The 21542-nt window shown below is 38.9% G+C and overlaps 1 pseudogene; it reads right to left on the bottom strand.

Moving 5' to 3' along the window:
- Nucleotides 1-213: 213 nt before the first annotated feature.
- LOC114025024 overlaps nucleotides 214-21542 on the bottom strand; it is a 34348-nt pseudogene continuing 13019 nt past the window's right edge.

Below are 21542 nucleotides of genomic sequence, written 5' to 3'. Positions count from 1 at the left end.
AAGTTTTGCATGTAAATACAATACCTTTAGCACAAAGACTATTTGTTACTCCTTATTCTTCAATACTTTGCTAATAGGACTAAGGCCAATGAGCTGTGTCTAACATTTGAAAGTGGATTTTCTTCAGCAGTATGCATATATAGAGATGCTTGAGGGTCTACCAAGGGCAGAGTGTGGTCCAATTATCTTTGTGCTGACCACTTAAGGGGCTGATTCCAGGAAGCTTTCCTGATGTTTGGGAGTAACTTGAAACTTCCATCTTGGACGCAAAAAAAAAAAAATCTGAAGCAATAAGTAGCATCTTGACCAGCTGTGTCAAAAGCCCTGGGCATCAGCACTTACTTCTTTGGCTGTTTTTCTTCAACCATGTGGCTCTTTTTCTTCAACCTCGGAGACAGGGGCATCAGAAAATTGCTGTTCTACAACAACTAGAATGGGATGACTAGTTGAGAAAGTCCTGTTGGTAGCCAAAAGCATCTCTACGTTTAGACCAGAATGATCCCTTAGGCAAATGAGATTAGGGCAGTCATAGGACCTATCACACGTGGTTGGTAAAGCTTGAGCAGAAGAAGGGATATCAGTGCCAGAGAAGAAAAAAAGAAACATAGGAGTCCAGGTGAAGGAGCCCAAGAAAGGCTTTTAGGAATGAGGCAGAGCACAGATCTTGTGAGGCATTGGCCATGATGTGAATCCAATACCTGGGGTCAGATCCAGAGCCGGGTTAGAAACTCCAGGAGGTGGATGAAAGGTAAATTTCTGAAGGAGGCTGGTAAAAAACAGGAACGGTTCCATGTTGGCTGGGGACTCTCCTGCACACATCCTCTGACCTGCAAGGACAAATGCGGGGAATAGGCTTATAGCAAAAGTAGTATAAATTTAAAATATCAAAACAGAATAAAATAACAGATAGGGTTTCTTATATACCATATGACCTTTAAAAGGTCCTTTATTTATCCTGAGCCTCACTTTCCCATAGGTAAACCCTTCAGAGAGATGGTCTCACCTCCATGAGGATACTGAGGTGCCTAAGAAAGAAGGGCAGTCCACATCAGCATGGAAGTAAATAGGTTTTATTGGGCGGCCCTTACTCACAAGGCTGGTCCTTGACAGCAGAAAAATAGTGGTAGATCTCTGTGCCACTCTTAGGCCAGACCAGAACAAAGAAGGCTTAGTGCCAAGAAATGGCCCATGGTCACATGGGTGGGTCCATGTAAATTTTCCCATGGGAGCTATTTTATTGTTTACACTGACTGTGATGCCATGTGTCATGTGTTCAGGCTCTTGTTCCCATCATATAGTAAATATTTTACGTAAGTATCTCCTATTTCTCTGTGAAAAATTACAGCTTAGGTGTCATTTCCTACATGAGGCCTTTTCTGATCTTCCTGCTCTTTCCCTCTTAAAATTACTTTTACTGCTTTTTTTTATATGCTTTGTATTTTCTTTCTTTTGTCCATGCTGAATCCTCTCCACATCCCCCTTTCCCTTGTTATTATGCATACTCCTTGAGGGTAGAGATTTGTTGTTGTTGTTCAGTGGATTCTGTCCCTTTCAACTCTTTGTGGCCCCATTTTGGGTTTTCTCGGCAAAGATACTGGAGTGCTTTGCCATTTCCTTCTCCAGCTCATTTTACAGATGATTGAGGCAAACAGGGCTAAAGTGACTTGCCCATGGCCACATAGCTAGGAAATGTCTGAGGCCAGATTAAACTCATGAAGATGAGTCTTCCTGACTCCAGGCCTGGCATCCTTATCTTCACATTCTGGCTGAGGGTTGGGGTTACTTCAGTTTTTTGTATCTGTACCCCTACTCTCTGGCCTGGAATTTTTTTTTTTTGGGTGTGGAAATATGATTTCACTAATCTGGGGGAACTTCCAAAGTGCTGCCTCTCCTGTGTAGGGCTACTCCTGTGTTACTTATAATCTTTGTTGAGGATCCTGGGGCACTGAAGAGTTAAGTGACTTACAGGATCACATAGTATGTTTAAGAGTCAGAATTTGAATTCAAGTCTTCTGAACTCAAGGGACTACTCTCCATCATTATACCATGTTTGCAAAAAATTAAATTAATAAAATAATTGAAATGTGAATTGTCTTAAGAGCACTGGGAGTTGTGGAAATTGCAGGCCTAAAACATGGAACATTTAAGAACAAAGAGAGGCTAAAGCAATGAAGAGATCTCATGGTATAAAAGAAAAAGAAAACTCAACAAACCGAAATTATGACAGAGGAATAGAAGGATTAATAAACAATCATACCATCTAAAGGGGATATTATAGAGGAGATTCTAATATAAGGTGCCATCCTTTTAAGATACTGTCATTTTATAGGCAACAGTTAAGAGATGAAAGAGCATTAGAAGTACTTTTCCATAAAGAAAAATAATTAATTGATTGGTGAAAGATGTAAGGGATTGCCTGTCACAGGTGATAAGCATTTATTAAGTGCCAGTTACCGTTCCAGGTACTGTGGTAAATATTGGAGATAAAAAGAGAGACAAAAGACAAAAAAAAGCTCCGAAAACAGCTATGTACAAACATATGATATACAGGATAAATTGGTGATAATTAACAGAAGGCTACGTTTGTAATTAAGGGTGACTGGGAAAGGTTTCTTGCAGAAGGTGAGATTTAGCTGAGACTTGAAGGAAGTCAGGAAAGCCGAAAGGCAGAAATGAGGAGAGAGAGAATTTCAAGCCTGGGGGACAGACAGTGAAAGTGTATAAGGTTGGGAAATGGAGTCTCTTGGAACAGCAAAGGAACTAGCAAAGGCTAGTATCACTGGATCACAGTGGAGCATATGTGGGAGAACACAAAGTGTAAGAAGACTCAATGGGTAGGGAGGGGCCGTGTTCAAAGGGCTTTGAATGCTAGCAAAGGAATTCTATTTGATCCTGGAGAGGGGAGGCAGCCACTGGAGTTTGAGATGTGATAGGGGGTGGTGATGTGTGACGTAATCAGACATGGTGGCTTTGGCAGCAAAGTGGAGGATAGACTGGAGTGTGAAGAAACCTGAGGCAGAGAAAGCAAACATTAAGCTATTGTAATAGTCGGGGAATGAGGTGATGAAGGCCTATATTAGGGTGATAATGGTGGAGAGAGGAGGGAAGGGAGTGTAAATGAGAGATGTTGCAAATGTAAAATGAATAGGACTGGGCAACAGATTGGTTGTAGGGGATGCAAGTGAGGAGGCAAGGAGGATACCTTGCTTGTGAGCCTCAGTGACTGGGAAAATGGTCTGGGAGGATGATCATTCTCTGGAAAATACTAGGAAACTTAGGAACAGGGGAGGATTTGGGGAAAAAAAATAGTTTAGTTTGGGACGTGTTGTGTTGGACAGTCTGGTACCCGGAAGGTGTAGAAAAACAACTTTGTTTTCATAAAAACTGCTAAAATCTGCATATAAAGATACAGCCTGTTGGGATTTGAGTAGTCTAGGTGTAGAAAATGAGCTGTGGCAAAAAATATCAAGGTTTAAATCACCCTTTAAAAGATACGTGGTGATGTTTCATTTGTATGTAATCAGTTTGATGCTCTAAGAGGGCAGAGGAAAAAAAACATCCTATTAAGAAAAAATAAACTGATAAAATGTGACCCAGTTTTCAAGGACACAGATTGATGTAAGATCAGTTATAGGACTGATTAATGGCTGGGACTTCAGGGCACTGTGATCCTTCAGATTATTTGCCAGTGTTTTAAGAATTAGAAGGTAAAATTAAAAAATAATAATAATAATAATTACTTGAAAATTAAGGGATGATTAAATAAGGACTTGATTTCATATAAGAGAGATTTAGTGAGTTTTTTACTTCGTAAGTGAAAGATTAGTTACTGAGTACCAGAAGGCTCTGATTTAAATAACTGAAAATGAGTAGTGAGATTATTGGGTCACAAGAGCAATAAGATGGGAGACTAGACATTTTTTCTGATCTCCAAGACTGTCAAACTGCTGCAAAACAGAAATTATACACCAAAGATAAAATTACTTGATCTATTTCCATGATTTATGACATCCAGAATTCCCAAATCCATGATTTAGGACACTCAAAAAAAAAACGGTTAAAAAATTCTCCCAAACTCAGGAACTGATGCTCACTGATCCTGAGCTCATTCATCACCCCTCCACACCTCCTATACTACTGGCTATGAGGCTGCATTAGCACGCCCAAGAGTACAACACAGGCTTACATCAAAAAGCACCTCCATTACTCCTTCCCTCTTTCCAGTGCCCTGAACCCTGGCTCCAAGCTGTGCAAGTTTGTTCTGGCCTCAATAACCAGCTTGGCTAAGCCCTTCAGGAGCAAAAGCCAGATGGGACTGCAACTCAGGAAGCACTGGTGCTGGGGAAAGCAGGCTCTGCTTTCATCAGTCCATGCAGAGAACTGAGGAAGAGAGGTAGTGGGACAGGTCACCAGGACAGGACACCGTATGTGTAGGAAGCTGTGTAATACTCCACAAGTCTAAGGGAAGAGCACAGCATTCAGCTGGGGCCAGTTCTGAGTACCCAAAAGTCCTTTGGAGCAGACATCTAGGCTGGTGAACCATGAAATGTTCATCATGGTAGGAGCCTGAGACACATTGGGATCCAGCTCCAAAGGAAACCACGATCAGAGGGGAGGAAGTCAGAAAAGGAGCGATAAAGAAAATAAGAGGGGAAAAAAGATTGAAAAGTACCAAAAATTTCAGAAAGAAAAAACTCCCCCACAAAGATTTTGAACATAAACAGATAAATCAACAGGGAAAATCTTAACAGAAAGAAATATGGCCTCCAGATCTACAACTTCAGGCATCTATGCATGCAAAAGGAGGGAAATTACCCAGCACTTGGTGAGACAGAGGATGTTGTGAAATTTGAGGAGAATATGAAACTACAAAACACTTTTCCTGAATGTTTTAAGAGAGAAATTAGAATTATGAGCATGGGATTATGTCCTACACAGTAAAAATAATAAACAGAATAGAAAAACTTGAATCTACCATGGCAAGTCTCACCAAAGAAACAGAAGAGAGAACAATATATTGGGAATGTAAATTTATAGAAGTAAGACAGCCTAGAAGAAGAGAAGCAAATGACAATAACATTAAAAGAAACTATGTTCATTATGCAAGGAAAACATATTGAATTCAAAGGCAGGATATACCAAGATAATCTAAGGATCATAGTTCTCCCAGAAGACCATCACAAGACAACAAACTTTAACACTGTAATGAAGGAAATCATAGAAGAGAGCTGCCCAGAAAGTAAAATGAAATTCCAATGAAAAGAATTCAGTGATCACCTCCTGGAGAAAACAAACAAATAAACAACAAAACAAAACAAAACAAAAACTCAAGGCTTCAAACATCAAGACACATAGGGGTTAAATTTAAAAATCCAATTCACAAACAAGTTCCTCAAGCCATTGGGAGAAAAACCTCCAAATACAAAGAAAAGGACATTTTAATAATGCAAGACTATATTGTACCCACTAGGAAAAGGACAAAATGGAAAAATGTGTTCCAAAGAATAACGGAGTTCAGGATGCAGTCCAGGATGACCAATTCTGCAAATCTGAGTTTTAACTATACAGGATGAAAGATGGACTTTCAATAACAAAGAAGAATTTGAAATATTTTTAAAAAGAAAATCAAAACTGAAGAGATATTTGCCTCTTGAACACCAAAAACAACAGAAATGCAGAAGTGAATGAATAAATGTAGCAGGCAAAGACAGTAATGGACAGCTAGGTGGCATAGTGGATAGAGTGCTAGGCCTGGAGTCAAGAAGACTGATCTTCCTGAGTTCAAATCTGGCATCAGATATTTACTGTGGGACCCTGGGCAAGTCATTTAATCCTGTTTGCCTCAGTGTCCTCATCTGTAAAATGAGCTTGAGAAGCATATGGCAAACTACTCTAGTATCTTTGTCAAGAAAACCCCAGGCATGAAGAGTTGGATACAACTGAACAACAAAGGCAGTAACAGCCACAGAGGGACCAGTAGGAGGCTTCTTTCTAAAAGCTGAACAGAAAGAGTCAGGGGTGAAGCAGGAATCTGGTAGAGGTAACAACGGAAAGGCAAGCAAGTATTATGGCCAGAACCTGCCACTACCCAGGTGAATGCTTCTTTTATGACACTACATTACAACATGGGAGGACACATAAAATGTAGGGAGGGGAGCAGCAGGATAGAGGGAAATCAGTAGTGCACTGGGGTCAAATCAAGAGCTAGCAATGAGGGGAAGGTGACCATTGTGGTCTTAGAGAAGAGCCTAGGGGCAGCTAGGTGGTGCAGTGCACAGAGCTCCAGGCTTGGAGTCAGGAGGAGCTCAGCTCAAATCTGACCTCAGACACTTGACACTTAATTAGCTGTGTGACCCTGGGCAAGTCACTTAACCCTGATTGCCTCACCAAAAAGAAAAAAAAGAGAGAGAGAAGAGACTAGAAGGGAATAGGTGAGGATGAGAGGGGAAAGATTGAAAAGGAGCAGGAAAAGAAGGAGGCCTCACTTTGGAGGTGAGAGGGAGTTCCACTGACAAATGATCTTATGAGAGAAAAGAGAAAGGTAGTGAAAGGAGATACTGAGTGGGGTCTTAGAGATTTGGTGCTTGAAAAGGCTATTTGCATTGGGGGATAAGGGTAGGGTAGATGGAATAGTTGGAACCTCCAAAGGCAACTGGTACCTGAAGGAATGGGAAAGCATGGGCTCTGAAAGGAGATTTTCAGTCAGATATAGGAAGAAAAGTCAGCAAGAGAGGATATAGATTAGTGACGGACTGCATAATTTGGGGCTTGGTGAGGGCAGGGCTGTAGCATGGGACAGGGTTAAGAGGCATAATGGAGAGAGTGCTAGGACTAGAGTCAGAAAGACCTGAGTTTAAATCTGACCTCAGACACTTACTAGCTGTGTGATCCTGGGCAAGACATTTAACCTTTGTTTGCCTCAGTTTCCTCATTTTAAAAATGGATATAATAGTAGCACCTGCCTCCCAGGGCTGTCATGACAATCAAATGAGAAAATAATTGTAAAGTGCTTAGCATGGTGCCTGGCACATAGTAAGCATTATGTAAATATTAGCTGCTATTATAGTTATTACAATTAATAACAATAACTGACATTGCTCTGGAAATGAGACACAGTGGAAAAGGTGAAACCATGGGACAAGACCTACAGTGGCAGAAAATTCCTAGAAGGGAAACCCTGGATACCCTGGAAACTGATGACATGAAGAATATGGATAAATTAAGAGAGACCAGATAATTATAGGAGACATGAATCAGAGGATGGAGGTCTAGAATACATAGAAAGAGAAAATGGATGATGAAGAGAGTAAGAGAAATCCTTTTTGGAACAGGGCACAAAAAAATGAAATTGAAAAACTAAAGAACAGCACTAGTTAAAGGGGAGGAGATGAGGGGGGATATCAAGTGAGAAGAGGAGATCAGGGGTGATTGGGAAGAGGGCCAGTGGGACTAGGACCAATTTAAAAAAAAGAGTAAAGAAAAGCAATTGAAGGGATATAATACTCTGTTTACAGCAGAAGAGGGAACTTGAAACTGAAAAGCTTTTGCACAGACATTAATACACCGAAGATATGAAGGAAAGTAGTCAAATGGGGGAAATTATATCAAAATTCTCTGATGAGGGCTTGGCATCTGAGATATATAAAATATATACATTCACTCATTCATACATACATACATATATGTGTGTGTCACATATACATATATACATTTACAATATAATATCTAAATAATATATACACACCACTAAATTATACACATACACAGAGTTAATCCTCAACTTTCTCAGGTGAAGCAGTCCTAGAAAACAGTACACAAGTAAAAAATGCAAGTGTTGATACATTGAACCTATGGGAAATAGAGGGTTAGATTCCTACAACCACCAAAAACTGTAATTGTTCACTATAAAGTGCTGAAAATACACATTTGTGCATACAATTCTTTATAACAAAACACCAATTCTGATAACATGTACTTTTCCTAACAGCAACCATGAAATAACCCATAAAATGTAGTACACAAAATTAAATTGGTAACATACAAAATATTTCTTCTCACTAGTAATTTCTTAGAATTCTGTGACCTTTTATGCCAACATTTCAATTAAAAAGAAAAAAATTGATTGCTGCTGCTACCTGGTATAGGGAGACAGATACTGAGAACTAATTGGATGACAAAAGCCTGGTGAATGAACTGGTTAGGCTTGTTTTTCTTGCAGAGAGAGTCAATGGGCTCTTTTTTTCTGTGGGCTCTGTTTGTTACAATTTGATTGGATGACACAGCATCCTGGTGAGTGAATAAGCTGGCTTTATCTATATGGCACAGAGAGCGTCTGTTGGATGAGTTCCATGAATAATAATAATAATAGCTTACATTTACATAGCACTTACTATGTACTATTGTGCTAAGCACTTTACAACTATTATCTCATTTAATCCTCACAACTCTAGAATGTAGTTATTATTATTATCCCCATTCTACAGATGAGGAAACTGAGGCAAATAGAGGTTAAGTGACTTGCCCAGGGTCACACAGCTGGTAAGAGTATGAGACCAGATTTGAACTCATGTCTTCCTGACTCTATCCACTTCGACAGTTAGCCTTGCTCCATGGTAGGGCCCCTTTCACATCACTTTTCCAAATACCTTTTGAGGATGATTCTAGGTAAAAAGAACTTAAAAAAGTCCTTTGTCCTTCTGAGACTGGAAGAGAAGAATATTTGCTCAGCTAGACAGTGCTAAGGATCAGGAGAGGGGGGCAGTTAATAGAGAAGTGGCTTTATGTGATACAGATGTTCCTGAATGGAGAGTTGCATTGTAACTTGGGGGTGGTGATCCTTCTTTGGGAAACTGATACTGTTTGGGCAGTATGGAGTGAGTGAGCCAGCCCAGATACTGAGTAGGTGTTCACATACCCAGTGTGAGAGGTGTGGAGTTGTACAGCGTGGGTAAAGACCCTAGCAGTGGATAGAAGGTTGATCTATCTCTGGGGTTTTTAGGATTCTCTTTATTATAGATACCATGTGACAAATGTGGTGCATTTGTTTCTTGAACTTCACAGTTAAAATAATTTATTTGTCCATTATATACTTCCGAAACATGATAGGTGTGTGGATAGAGCACCAGCCCTGGAGTCAGGAGGACCTGAGTTCAAATGTGACCTCAGACACTTGACACTAGCTGTGTGATCCTGGGTGAATCACTTAATCCTGATTGCCTCATCAAAAAAACCAAAAACAAACAATCAAACAAACAAACAAACCTTGATAGGCCTAACAGAAGCAGCATGATACAATGAATACAGTGCTGGACTTCGCAAATCCTACCTCATATGCTTGTGGCTCTGGGCAAATTGTAGAGTTATTGGTGGTACTCAAATTAGACAATGTTATGTAAAAACACTTTTGTAAATATCAAAGTGATTTTTTTCAGCTAATATCTTTTTTCTTTAAAAAAGTTTTTTTTCAATTAATAAAAACTCTTTACTTCTCCCATTGAAATAATTTAATATTTTTTTGCAGGCCATCGAGAAATCACCATGGGAGGTAGAAAGACAAACAAGACTTCTTCACCCCTGCTTCCAGACTCTGTAAATCCTGACCTACTCCATGTGTAGTGCTCATTATTATAGCCAGCATTCTTCTCTAAGGATGGGAACCAGGAGCAAACTTGCTACTAACATTCATCAAACTGTGCTGGACTGTGACTGATTTCACAGTCTTATCATAATTTACTCTTCCTGGTATATACTGTGTGTGGATTTAATAGCAATACAAGCCTGACCTAGATCTACACAGCCACCTGTGAACATCTCCATACACTCCAGTGAAGACAAGTGTCTACATTCACTCTTGGCCTCTAGCATCCAGTGGCCCCTATGTGTACTCACTCCACTAACTCTTGCCACACCTTCACCACGTGAAATAATGCACTCTCCACTACTGCACTCCTGCCCTAGTTACTGCTCTGAATAAGAGTAGAACAACACAGGATATAGTCAGGAGACATAGGTTTCACTCCTGGCTCTTTTATGAGATCAAATAACAACTATCAAACTACCATCTTTCAGTGGCCTTCTTGTTGTCTAGTAGCCCTAACTCTTCTAGAAGAAATTCCCATGTTAATAGTGTCCTTTAAACTCAGTTATTCATGGGAACATCCAAGGAAAGCTTTTTGGATAATTGTCCATCTCCCAGCCTTGTAATTTCCCATCTCCTTATATCTCCTTGTTAACTAAATTATGTATGGATCCCAATTAGAAATCTTCTCATTCTAAAATCTCCACTTATTCCTGTTTTAGATATTTATTTCAGAGATTGACCTATACACATTCTCCAACTAAGAGTTGGAGGTGTGTATGTACAGGGGGTGACAGGTACACTTGGCTAATACCACTAAAGGTCAAGGGGAGAATGAAAATATTTCTAATCATCACTTTCTGAAACTTCCAAGCAGGGAATATTCTTTTTTCCTTTGAAAGTGGACATTTTCCCTTCATTACTGAGGTGGAAGTGGGAAACAACTATCGATACTTTGTCAAAAGCAATTTATGTCTTAGTTTTGTTAAAAAATGTTTCTTCTTTAAAAACTTTTTGTTACAAGGGAAAGCTCACAGGGTAGAAGAGAGGGGAGGAGGAGAGGAACTATTTGGAAATGAATGTGATGTAAAAGCAAAAAGAATGAACAAAAAATAATTAAAACTGTTTGTCTTGGTACTGAACGGACCCCACTCCCAGATCTATGCATGGATTTGTAACAGATCAGGCTATCTCCATAAATTCCTTTGATGATACCTGTTTAGTCAGGATTTTCTGGGATTTCAAGTTAGTGATATTCCCTCAAGCCCTGAGCATAGTTCCTGACTCATAGTATTGCTTAATGAATACTTGTTTCCCATTCCCCCCTCACCTCCTTCCACTAGACAAATGCATGATTGCCCTCTGGGGTCATCTGATTGTGGTGTCATTGAAGCAGTTTTAGTACCTAAGGTATCTAACCATAGCCCAGCCTTGTCTCATTTCCATTTAGACCCCAAATCTTCTTTAGGCTGCCACTGAGGAGAGGCATTTCACTGATCAGTGAATTTATCAGTATCACTTAACAGAGGAGACTAATCTCATGGATAAAGAAAAAAATGATACATGAAAAAATCAGAGATTAGAATTCTGGCAGGTCAGATTAAAAGCATAGGTGATTAAGACTGAACAACCTCACCCCTAGGTCCCTTCCCACCCTTAGAAAATAATACTTATCTTAATTAAGTATGTGATAGCTAAATGGGACTATTCAGAAAGAGGGAACAGACCTGGAACAGAAAATAAGAATTCTGAGAATTTGGAGTGTTTCCAGTTCCAACAGGTGTGGTATGAAATGAGTTTGGTAAAATTGTTCTTTGGGGCAATTTCATTCCTGATTTATTTGTACTCTGATAGTGCTATTTACTGAGAATAGATGTAATTACCATTTTTGGCTTCCAACCATTTTTCATTCTGAGATTAGCTTTGCAAAGCTTGCTGCCTCAGGTCAACCTTTTAAAACAGTTTCAATTGAGGATAGACCCTAGAACTCAGCAAAGCTGCCCAGCTGTGGGAGAATGGGGGAAGGAACTCACCTGGAGTCATAGGCAAGTATAGTTCATTTCATTAAGGTGTAAGGTGTGCACCCATGGAATTGTATTTTAAATGATACATTTATTAACCACTAAACAATAAAGGACATTTTTATTTATTGGCAACTAAACTTATTTTTTAATTAACTAAAATTTCTTTTTAAGGGATATACAAATTATCTACTTTTTGTAGATTTAAGTGTGTGAAAAGCCTATGCTTCTGGTGCTGCATTGGTGCTGATAGGGCTTGCAAAGTCTAGCTTCTGGTATCTTCCAATTTTAACTTATTCTCCAACAAGAAACTAGGATCAGTTGTTTTTATGTGACTGAAGGAGTATAAATGCTGCTAGCATCATCTAAGAGTCAGTGCTTGGGGGCAAAGCCTTGGTTGCCCTGCCCTGGTTACTGCTCTTAATAAGAGTAGAAACAACTCAGGCTATAGTTAGGAGATTTGGGTTTCACTCCTGGCTATGCCATTTATTTGCTGTTTGACCTTGGGGCAAGTCATTTACTGTAAGCCCTAGATGCCTCATCTATAAACCATGTATGATAATAACTACCCTAGTTTATCTCATACATTTATTTTGTGGGATCAAATGAAATAAAATATGCAAGTATTTTGTAACATAAAATACTATATAAATGGACTTGGCTATAATTATTAATCTCTAATCCTATTTCAAAAAATCCACCTTCCTTGTATTATATTATGTCCATGAAGTGTGTGAGGCAAAATATCTCTTGATTCTTAAAAATAGTATTTGGGAAGAATTTACAACAGTGGCCAAGGTGACCTGGGAGTGACCTATTTCCTTTTTTTCTCCTCTCCCTCTCTTCTAAAACCCCTGCAATCTGGCTTCTGACCTCATTATCCAACTGAAACTGCTGTCTCCAAAGTTATCAAAGACTTTTTAATTGTCAAATACAATGGCCTTTTTTTGGTCCTCCTCCTTCTTTGCAGTATTTGACACAATTGGTCACTTACTGGCTACTCTCTCTTCTTGGGATTTTCATAACACTACTCTTTCCTCTTCCTCCTCCTATTTGTTTAATCATTCCTTAGTCTCCTTTACTGTTTCTTCATTCATGTCATGTCTATTAACTATTGGAATCCTCCCCCTGCAAGTGCCTGTCCTGGGCCCTCTTCTCTTTTTGTGCTATAATGCACTATTTTACTTGGTGATCTCATCACCTCCCATGGGCCGGATCAGATCTAATCTCTCTCTTGGACTATAGTACTACATCAATAGCCTTTTAAATTTCTCAAATTAGATGCCCCATAGATATCTCAAACTCAACATGTCCAAAACTGAACTCATTTTTTTTTCCACCAAACCTTCCCCTCTTCACAATTTCCCTATTATTGTTCAAGGCACCATCCTCCTCCCTGTCACATACGCCTGGAACCTCAGTGTCTCACTGTATATGTATATCCAATTGGTTGCCAAGGCTTGTCAATTCTACGTTCCCAGTTCTCTCACATACCCTTCTCTCTACTCACACAGTCATAATACTAATTCTGGCTCTTATCACCTCTTGCCTGGACTATTGTAGTAGCTATCTACCTGTCCTCCTTGCCTCTCCTCACTTCAATCTATCCTTCATTCAGCTGCCAAAATACTTTTCCTAAATCATGTCTCCATTGGTTCACCTCTAGAATCAAACAAAGCCTTTTTTATAACCTGGTCCCTTTCTATAGTTCCAGCCTTCTTAGACTTTACTCCCCTCTGTGCCCTCTTTCATCCAACTACCCTAGCCTAATTGATCCTTTCACACAACATTCCATCTCATGTCCCCGTTCCTTTGCACTGGCTGTTCCCTGGTCCTGGCAAGCTCTATTCTCAACTGTGCCTCTGTTTCCCTCTCCATTTAGTACATAGTACAAATTCTTCCTTTTGTAGGCCTTTTCCTCTGAGATTGCCTTTTATCTACCCTGAATACATGTTTTATGTACCTAATTATTTACATGTTGTTTCCCCCATTAGGAAGTGAGCTTCTTGAGGACAAGGCCTTTCTTTGTGTCCTGTTCCTGGCATCAAGTAAGGGTTTAATAAATTCTTATTAGTTGATTGAGATTACAGGAAGGTGAAGGATAATGGCTTCCCTGCCAGGACCAAGAGAAAGCAAATGTTTAAATCAGCACAATTTAGAACAGTTAAATAGAAAATAGGCAACTGATTTTGTCCCTAAGTGTTTATATTTCCTTTAACCATGGCTCTAACTACAATTGGAAAAAAAAAGTGATTGTAATTGTGCGTGTTTTCTCACTAAAGAATTGTATTCACAATTGTATGTGGTTAATCCCACACCCAAGTGAGGGACTGACCAATTTATATTCCTGTTTTTCTGTTATTTATACCTGAAGAAAGTGTATACCTATTATACTTGTTTGACCCTAAGTTCCACCCCAAAAAAGTTGTAAATTTGTGACCATTCACCTGGTGGCAACTATCTGAAGGAACTGTATCTAACAGTAAGTAATCCATATCCTTAGGGATGGATAGCTTCCTGCCCCACTTAGCCTATTTTGTGAAAGTAATATCACCGATTCTAAAAATAAATAAGAAAAATAAAACCTCAATTACCTTGGTTAACAATGAGTTTTCCATTTGAGAGAAAAACATCACATTGTTCTCCCAACCTAGCAAATACACTCAGATATGTCTAAAACACCTGGAGGGTCAAATCCATGACTCCTCCCAGCTATAACATATCAGCTATAAATTGAGTTGTCTAACTCACATGCCAGGGTGAATCTGTGCTTTGTCTCTACTGCTGCTAGCAATGAGGGAAGAAGGAAGAAAGGAAGAAGGAATGAGAACTCTGCCAAGAGTGGTAGCCAGAGGAAGCTTAGAATGTGGTTTGCAACGCTGATTTTTTTTTCATATTCACCTCATTTTTTAAAGTAGTGAATGCTAATTATGATTTGATGGAGTTGCAGCTTTTGAATTTTCTAGAAGACCTACTATGTGTGAGGCACGGAAGCCATGTGGGTACAAAGATGAAAACTGACAGTCCTTGGCCTCAGGAAAGATTAAAGTCTAACTGGGGATATGTCATATAAATGTAAAACTGTAGTACAAGTAGAATGTGGTAAGTGAGAAGTACATTGGATTAGGAATCAGAAAATCTAAGTATGAATATCAGTTAATCTACTTAACTAGCTCAGTGACCCTGAATGAATCATCACATCTTTGGCCCTTAGTTTCCTATCAAAAATGCGATCCATTTATTTCCTTTAATAAGTCAGTTAGTCAGCAAAGCATTTATTAAGCGCTTCTTCTATTGCAGGCATTGCGCCAAGGGCCAGGAACAGAAAGAAAGGCAAAAATATTCCCTGCCCTTAAGAAGTTTACATTCTAATCAGGGAGACAACTTATAGATATCCTGGTAAATACAAAAAAATATGTGGAACATAAGAAGGTAATATGAAAGGGGAAGGCAAGAAGAGCTAGAATGACTGGGAAAGATCTTCTGGAGGCTTAGGTTCTTATAATCTAGCCATTGCTAAGATTCTTAAAATCTAGCCAATAGTTCACTAATGTTCAGACTCCTTAAGAGTCTGCCCAATATTATGGATGTTCTAATAAACCTTGTCTTTGACTGAAAGAAGGCTTGGGTCGAATTCTTTCGGGCAGCATCCACATGTTGTGATTTTTGGGTCCCAGCACCCCGGAACCCCTAAAGCTCAACATGTTGGTGGCCAGTACAGGCAAACTGCCTAACCCCGTGTTCTTCTCCAGCCAAGACTGGCAGTTATGAAAGCCTCGCCCCTCCCCGCATTTCTTGCTCTGCAGTTGGGGTCACTCTCCAAGCACCAAGGCTTAGAGGTGCTTTTTGGGCAGGCAGTTACAAGGCTGTCCCACACTCAGCTGGATGCTCTCAGGCTCTCAGTCCACTGGTTTGGTTCAAGGCCATGGACCTGGGTACACCTTCCACAGCACAGAGGATGAGGATGGACTCCCTATCTGGAAGCTTATTCTCAATTCTATCAATTCTCTTGGTGCTAGGGAATTGGGGATAACTGCAGTTGCTTTTTGGTTCCCTGAGGCTTACTTACTCCCCTCTACACTCCTGAATCCTCCTTCATGGAGGTCACAGGGAAAAGTCAGAACAGCTCAAAACCGATTCTGGAGGTTTTGTGATCAACCATTAAGGATTTTGAAACTTCCCCTTTCAATCCTGGTCACTCCTTTCTCCCACTCCCTTCCCATCCTAGTTTAAAAAATTAGGGAGTTGGTGTAGATTGAGTTCTTAACCTGGAGTTTGCAAACTTATAAAAATATTTATTTTGATAAATGTATTTAAGTATGATTCTTTTGTAATCCTAAGGTATCTATAAACTTCACTAGACAGCTGAAAGCATCCATGACACACAAAAAGATTAAGGACCCTGTCCTAGATGATTTCTAAAGGCTCTTCTTATTTCAAAAATGAAGAAACTAATTAGACTAAGAGGTCTAATGGAAATTCAAAACTGTGAGGCATTGAGAAAAGCAACTTCTGTCTTTTGGGGAATGAGTAAGGTAATGGTTGGTGACATGAACATGATCCTCATAGGAAGGATAAGATTTAAATAGGGTAAGGTAGGATTTGCATAAGTGAAGTTATGATGAACAATAAGATTTGGTTTTAGCAGTATAAACAGTTCTGATAAGAGAAAGAAAAGATTTTCCTGATAAAATGTCTATTTTTTCAGGGATAGAAAAAGAAAAGAAATATTAAAATCATGAAGAACCTAGGATTGACCCCATGTGTAAGTAGGAATTGGCCTACCCAGGCTTACTTGACCCTCATTTATTTCCTTTACTAAGTATGGCTTGGCCATCTATCCACTTGGCACTGTGTCCACTGTACAGCCTAGCTGACCCTTAATACCAAGATGGAAGAGGCAAAAGGTAGAGAGAATATGACAAACTTTGTTTACTTTGCAATATTGCCAGCACCAACTTCAACTTGATTATGGAGCTACTGAGTGAGGAAGTTGATTCACTGAAGACTACCTACTCTATTCAAATCAGTATCAATCAGTTTTATATGATTATAAGTTCTGTATATTTGGTGCCAGAGCTGTGAGCTGCAGATGATAAGATCACTTGCATAATCATGGTAAGCTGGCTGGAGGCCATCCGTGCTTGTTTTTCCTTGTAGTAGTGACCAAACCCAGTGTAGCAGAGGTGATTGAACTATATGGAAAGTCCCCCCGAATTATTTTCATACCTCCAGACCATCCTCTCTTGCCCAAAATGAGCAGGTGCCCATCTTATGACCACCTAGTCAGTGGAGGTATTCCTTGCTTTGTCCAACTCATGGTAATTTCCTTGAGCACAGGGATTGACTTTCTTTGTACTTGTATTTGTATTCCCAGAGTTCAGTACAGTGCCTGGCACATGGAAAAGGCTTCATAAATGCTTGTTGACTGACTGAGGATAGAAACAAAGTAGAAGAAAATGTCAACTTTCCTGCACAGAACCATGGCAACTTTTTATGTCACCTTTTCAATAAATAATTTATTAAAAACTGAAATTAAAAAAAAGATAAATACTGGATTATACTTTCTTGCATCTTTTAATAGTTTCTAAACAATTTATATCAGTCTCTCATCTTTTTGGAATTTGCTTGGGTATATGAGATAAGATATGGGTCTAAATCACTTTCCTGGCAATTAAAAATATTTTTAAGATTACTAAAAATAATTTAAATTAAAAAATTAAAAATTATTAAAAATATATTTTTTAAATTGTGAATTGAATAATCAGCAGCAATCACCCACCTCCCAAGATATGAAGAACAGGAAAGAGGAGTGTGTAAAAAGCTATCAACTTCTACCAGTTCAGTTTCTTTACCAAATTTTATATATATATATATATATATATATGTATATGTATGTATATGTATATGTATATGTATAAGCTTAACAAAGTATTAACAAATTGCTCTATTTGTGACTCTATCTGCACCTCCCTAACTTTCCCACTGTGTACTTTTAAAAAGTGTTTTATTGATGCTCTTAAAAATTTTTTTTGAAGTACCTATCATATAGAGAACATTGTCCAGGCACTGAAGAGAGATATGAAGCTTAGATAACATTGTACAATTTGAACTCAAAAAATATAAAATGTCATTTAGTCCAAAACTTTCATTTTACAGGTGAGAAAATTATGGTCTAAACAATAAATGAATTAGCATATATTAAGTGCCTACTATATATAGGCAGATGGGCAACTAAGTGGTGCAGTGAATAGAGTACTGGGCTTGGATGCAGGAAGACTCATCTTTATAAGTTTAAAAAAAATGAGCTGGAGAAGGAAATGGCAAACCACTCCAGTATCTTTGCCAAGAAAACTCCAAATAGAGTCAAGAAGAATCAGACACTACTGAAATGACTGAAGAACAATAAAAATGTGCAGGGACTATGGAGATATTAAAAAAGAGGGAAGGAAACAAGCATAATTTAAGTACTTACTATGTGCTAAGCACTTCCACATTTTATCTCACTTAATCCTTATAACAACTCTGGGAGATAGGTACTATTATTATCCCCATTTTACAATTGGAACTGTTGTAGGAACAATTTTAACCTCTGGCAGGCAGAGGTTAAAAAACAAAACAAAACAAAACTTGCCCAGATTCACACAGCTAGTAAATGTCTGAGGTTGAATTTGTATTCAGATCTTAACTACTATTATCCACATTTTACAAATGGGGAAACTGAGGCACACAAAGGTTAAATGACACACAGTGGGTATCTGAGATCGAATTTGAACTCAGGATTTTCTGATTCCAGTTAAGTATCAGGGGCAGGATTATAATGGGCAGTAGATAACATCCAAGTGTATCTTTTTGGTGGACATCTGGGCTCAGACTGGAATAGAAGGATGAGGGTGGACTGGATTGCCTTCAGAAAATTTCAAAGTCTCCTGAGGGGGGTAGGCAGACTGTAACATAACTAATGAGGAACTTTAAAACACAAGAGTTAAAAAAAATTAATGCAGTGCATGATAGGAAGGTGATATGGACTGGTCATATGGCAAGGGCGTGAAATAACCAATGGGTAGCCAGTGTTCCACTGGTAACCCCATATTATAGGAAGAAATTAAAGAAAGCCCCTGTGGCAAATTTATGAGATGATATAAATAAGAATCCTAAGAAATCGATGGGCACAAATGATCAAACTGTAGCAGTGGAAGGAACAGATTCATTCTAGTATTTGAATTGTATATAATGCATTATCTTCCATAGTTCTGCATTGCTAGAAGAATTTGAAATTTTTTGATTATGAAAATACATGAGATGATATGGATGAAGTAATTTGATCCCAGGAGAAAGAAGTCATGCAGTTTCAAGCTGTTCATTAGTGCCAGGTGCACTAATGCAAATAAATCTGGTAAGGATGCCTATTGCCATGGATCATCCCAAAGAGATACCTTCCATTCAATGTGCTACTTCAAAGCCACATGGTATGGGAACTGCTAGAGATGGTTATTGCTGTCCCAGGTGACAAGTGGAGAGAGGCAACAAGATAGGCTGGGTGTCAGGGAAAGTGTTTGAGCTTTAAGCGTGTCATGTTCCTATTGCTGTTTTGACCTTGAATTTCATTGTAGGAGTCATTTTACCATAATTCCTCTGTTTATCATGAAAAAACAAACACAAAAACAAACAAACAAAAAACCCTAAATTCTGAATGTGATGCATAGGTAGGAATTGGAAGTGGCTCTATTTCCATCAATCAGGTTGAAAATGAACATGGAGATAGGTAGACTTGCATGAATATCATGATGCAGACTAAAGTGGAGCCAGAAGAATAATATTTAACATCTCTAAAGTAATATAAATGGAAACAACCCCTATATAGCCAAATCTGTCTTAGACCTAGAGAACATATAATGAAACACATTTCCCTCCTCACATATGTGAGAAATAGTTCATTTGAACCCCTACTCTATTCCAATCAGTATTAGTCAATTTGATATGCTACATAAATCATATAGGGATAGACAGGTTCTTATAGTGGGCCTCAAACTTTGATGTAATGTTCACTACTTGTTTACCAAATTATAAGATTCACTTGTGCAACCACAAGAAGGAAGACAAAGCTGTCTCCATCCTGTTTTGTTCAAATTCCATGACCAATCAAGCATGAGTGGTGGCATGGTATGAAAAGTCCCCTTTGATATGTTTTAGAGTGTATGTATAGCTTGTACCGTCTCCTTCTGCCTAACCTAAGGAGGAGCCCATCCATCTCGTGACCACCTAGTCAGTGAAGATATTCCTTGCTTCCCCCAACTTGTGACCTTGCTGACGTATTTGCTTATTTTAGCTTATGTGTCATATGTAAACCAATGGAACTTTCTATTTTGTATAGTTGCTTTAGCCTGTATAGGCAATAAATCTGGTATCAAATCTATAAAAATAGTGCCCTAGGAGGAGGGGGCATCTCAGATTGTGAGGAAGATCTGAGGACTACTTCATTAGAGGAAACCATGGACCCTTTAAATAAAATGCCACTGGCTTAGAGCTCTGCTTCAGTCTCTTTTATTGTAGGTTGGACAATTTTAATGTCCACACATAGAAGAGGTGGGAAGCTATGGATGTTGAATGTGGTCACTCTTTTGCTTATTGGTTTTCTTTGTTACAAAGAAGTCTTCATTTGGAAAGTATATTAGGGAATATAACTGCTGTGAAACCCCCCAAAAGTCATGAATAAAAGTTTTTTAAAAATGAAATAAAATTGAAGGAAGAGGGAGAAAATGACCATAGGGAACTCAAAGTAGCTAAAGGAAAAAGACCCTGAGTCAACATTCGACCTTTGATATTTACTACTTGTGCAACCTTGTACATGTCACTCAATCTCTTTTTGCCTCAGTTACCTCATCGCCAAAATGAGGAGGTTGGACTAGATGGCCTCTGAGGATTCTTCCAAGTATAGATCCATAATTATATTCTTATGATCTGAAGACGTGTCCTTTAAATGAGCTACTGCCCTTTTCTTGTCTTGTTTTTCTTGTAAAGATCACATCATAATGATGGCATTGATTCTCTAATTTTTGTCCACTGACCTTCATCTTCTCCACACATACGTTCTATATTCTGACTCTCCTACCTTTGGAATGTAATAGTTTTTAAAGATGACATCTGTGGTAGTTTCCCAGGATAGACTCATTGGCAGAACATTGGAAAATCTCTGAATTTCATGGATGACGGCATCTGTATATGGCATTTGAGTTCGGTGCTCAATTTGAGGCTGGGCTGAACCTACAACTTTGGTGATCTCCTTGTGGACCTTTTCTTATAGGGTGAAATGTGGAATGGGAAAGTAGAGGGATTAGAACATATATGAGGATATATATGTGTATACATAAATATATGCATCTATATGTACATATATATAATATAGTTATAAAAATAATTATTGAGATGGTCTATTTTATGTTTGATGAAGACACCAAAAGTACCCTCAAATTGAGGGCTCCCTTCATTCAATGCTGAGTGTTTTTTTCCATTTTTTTTTTTTAGGCAATTGGGGTTAAGTGACTTGCCCAGTGTTTGATCTGAGGCCAGATTTGACCTCAGGTCCTTCTGACTCCAGTGCCGGTGCTCTATGTACTGTGCCACCTAGCTGCCCCTTGAGTGTTTTTTTCCCCCATACTACTACCACCCAAGGGATAAAAGAGATTACACACAATCCCCAAAGCTTTGCCTCTTAATATTTCCCTCTAACCCCCCGTTTTTTTTTTTTTTGGTTAGGCAATGGGGTTAAGTGACTTGACCAGGGTCACACCACTACTAAGTGTTATGTGTCTGAGGCCAGATTTGAACTCAGGTCCTCCTGAATCTAGGGCCGGCGCTCTATCCACTGCACCACCTAGCTGCCCCTATTCCTCTACCCCTCTTAAGAAATTCATGCAAGTTCGTCAAGTCATTGTTAACCCAAG

This window comes from Vombatus ursinus, unplaced genomic scaffold (genome assembly GCF_900497805.2).
Source record: "Vombatus ursinus unplaced genomic scaffold, bare-nosed wombat genome assembly UNPS02014826.1, whole genome shotgun sequence".
Lineage (NCBI taxonomy): Eukaryota > Metazoa > Chordata > Mammalia > Diprotodontia > Vombatidae > Vombatus > Vombatus ursinus.
The sequence above is the reverse complement of the archived record's forward strand: the minus strand, read 5'-3'. Positions and strand labels throughout refer to the sequence as shown.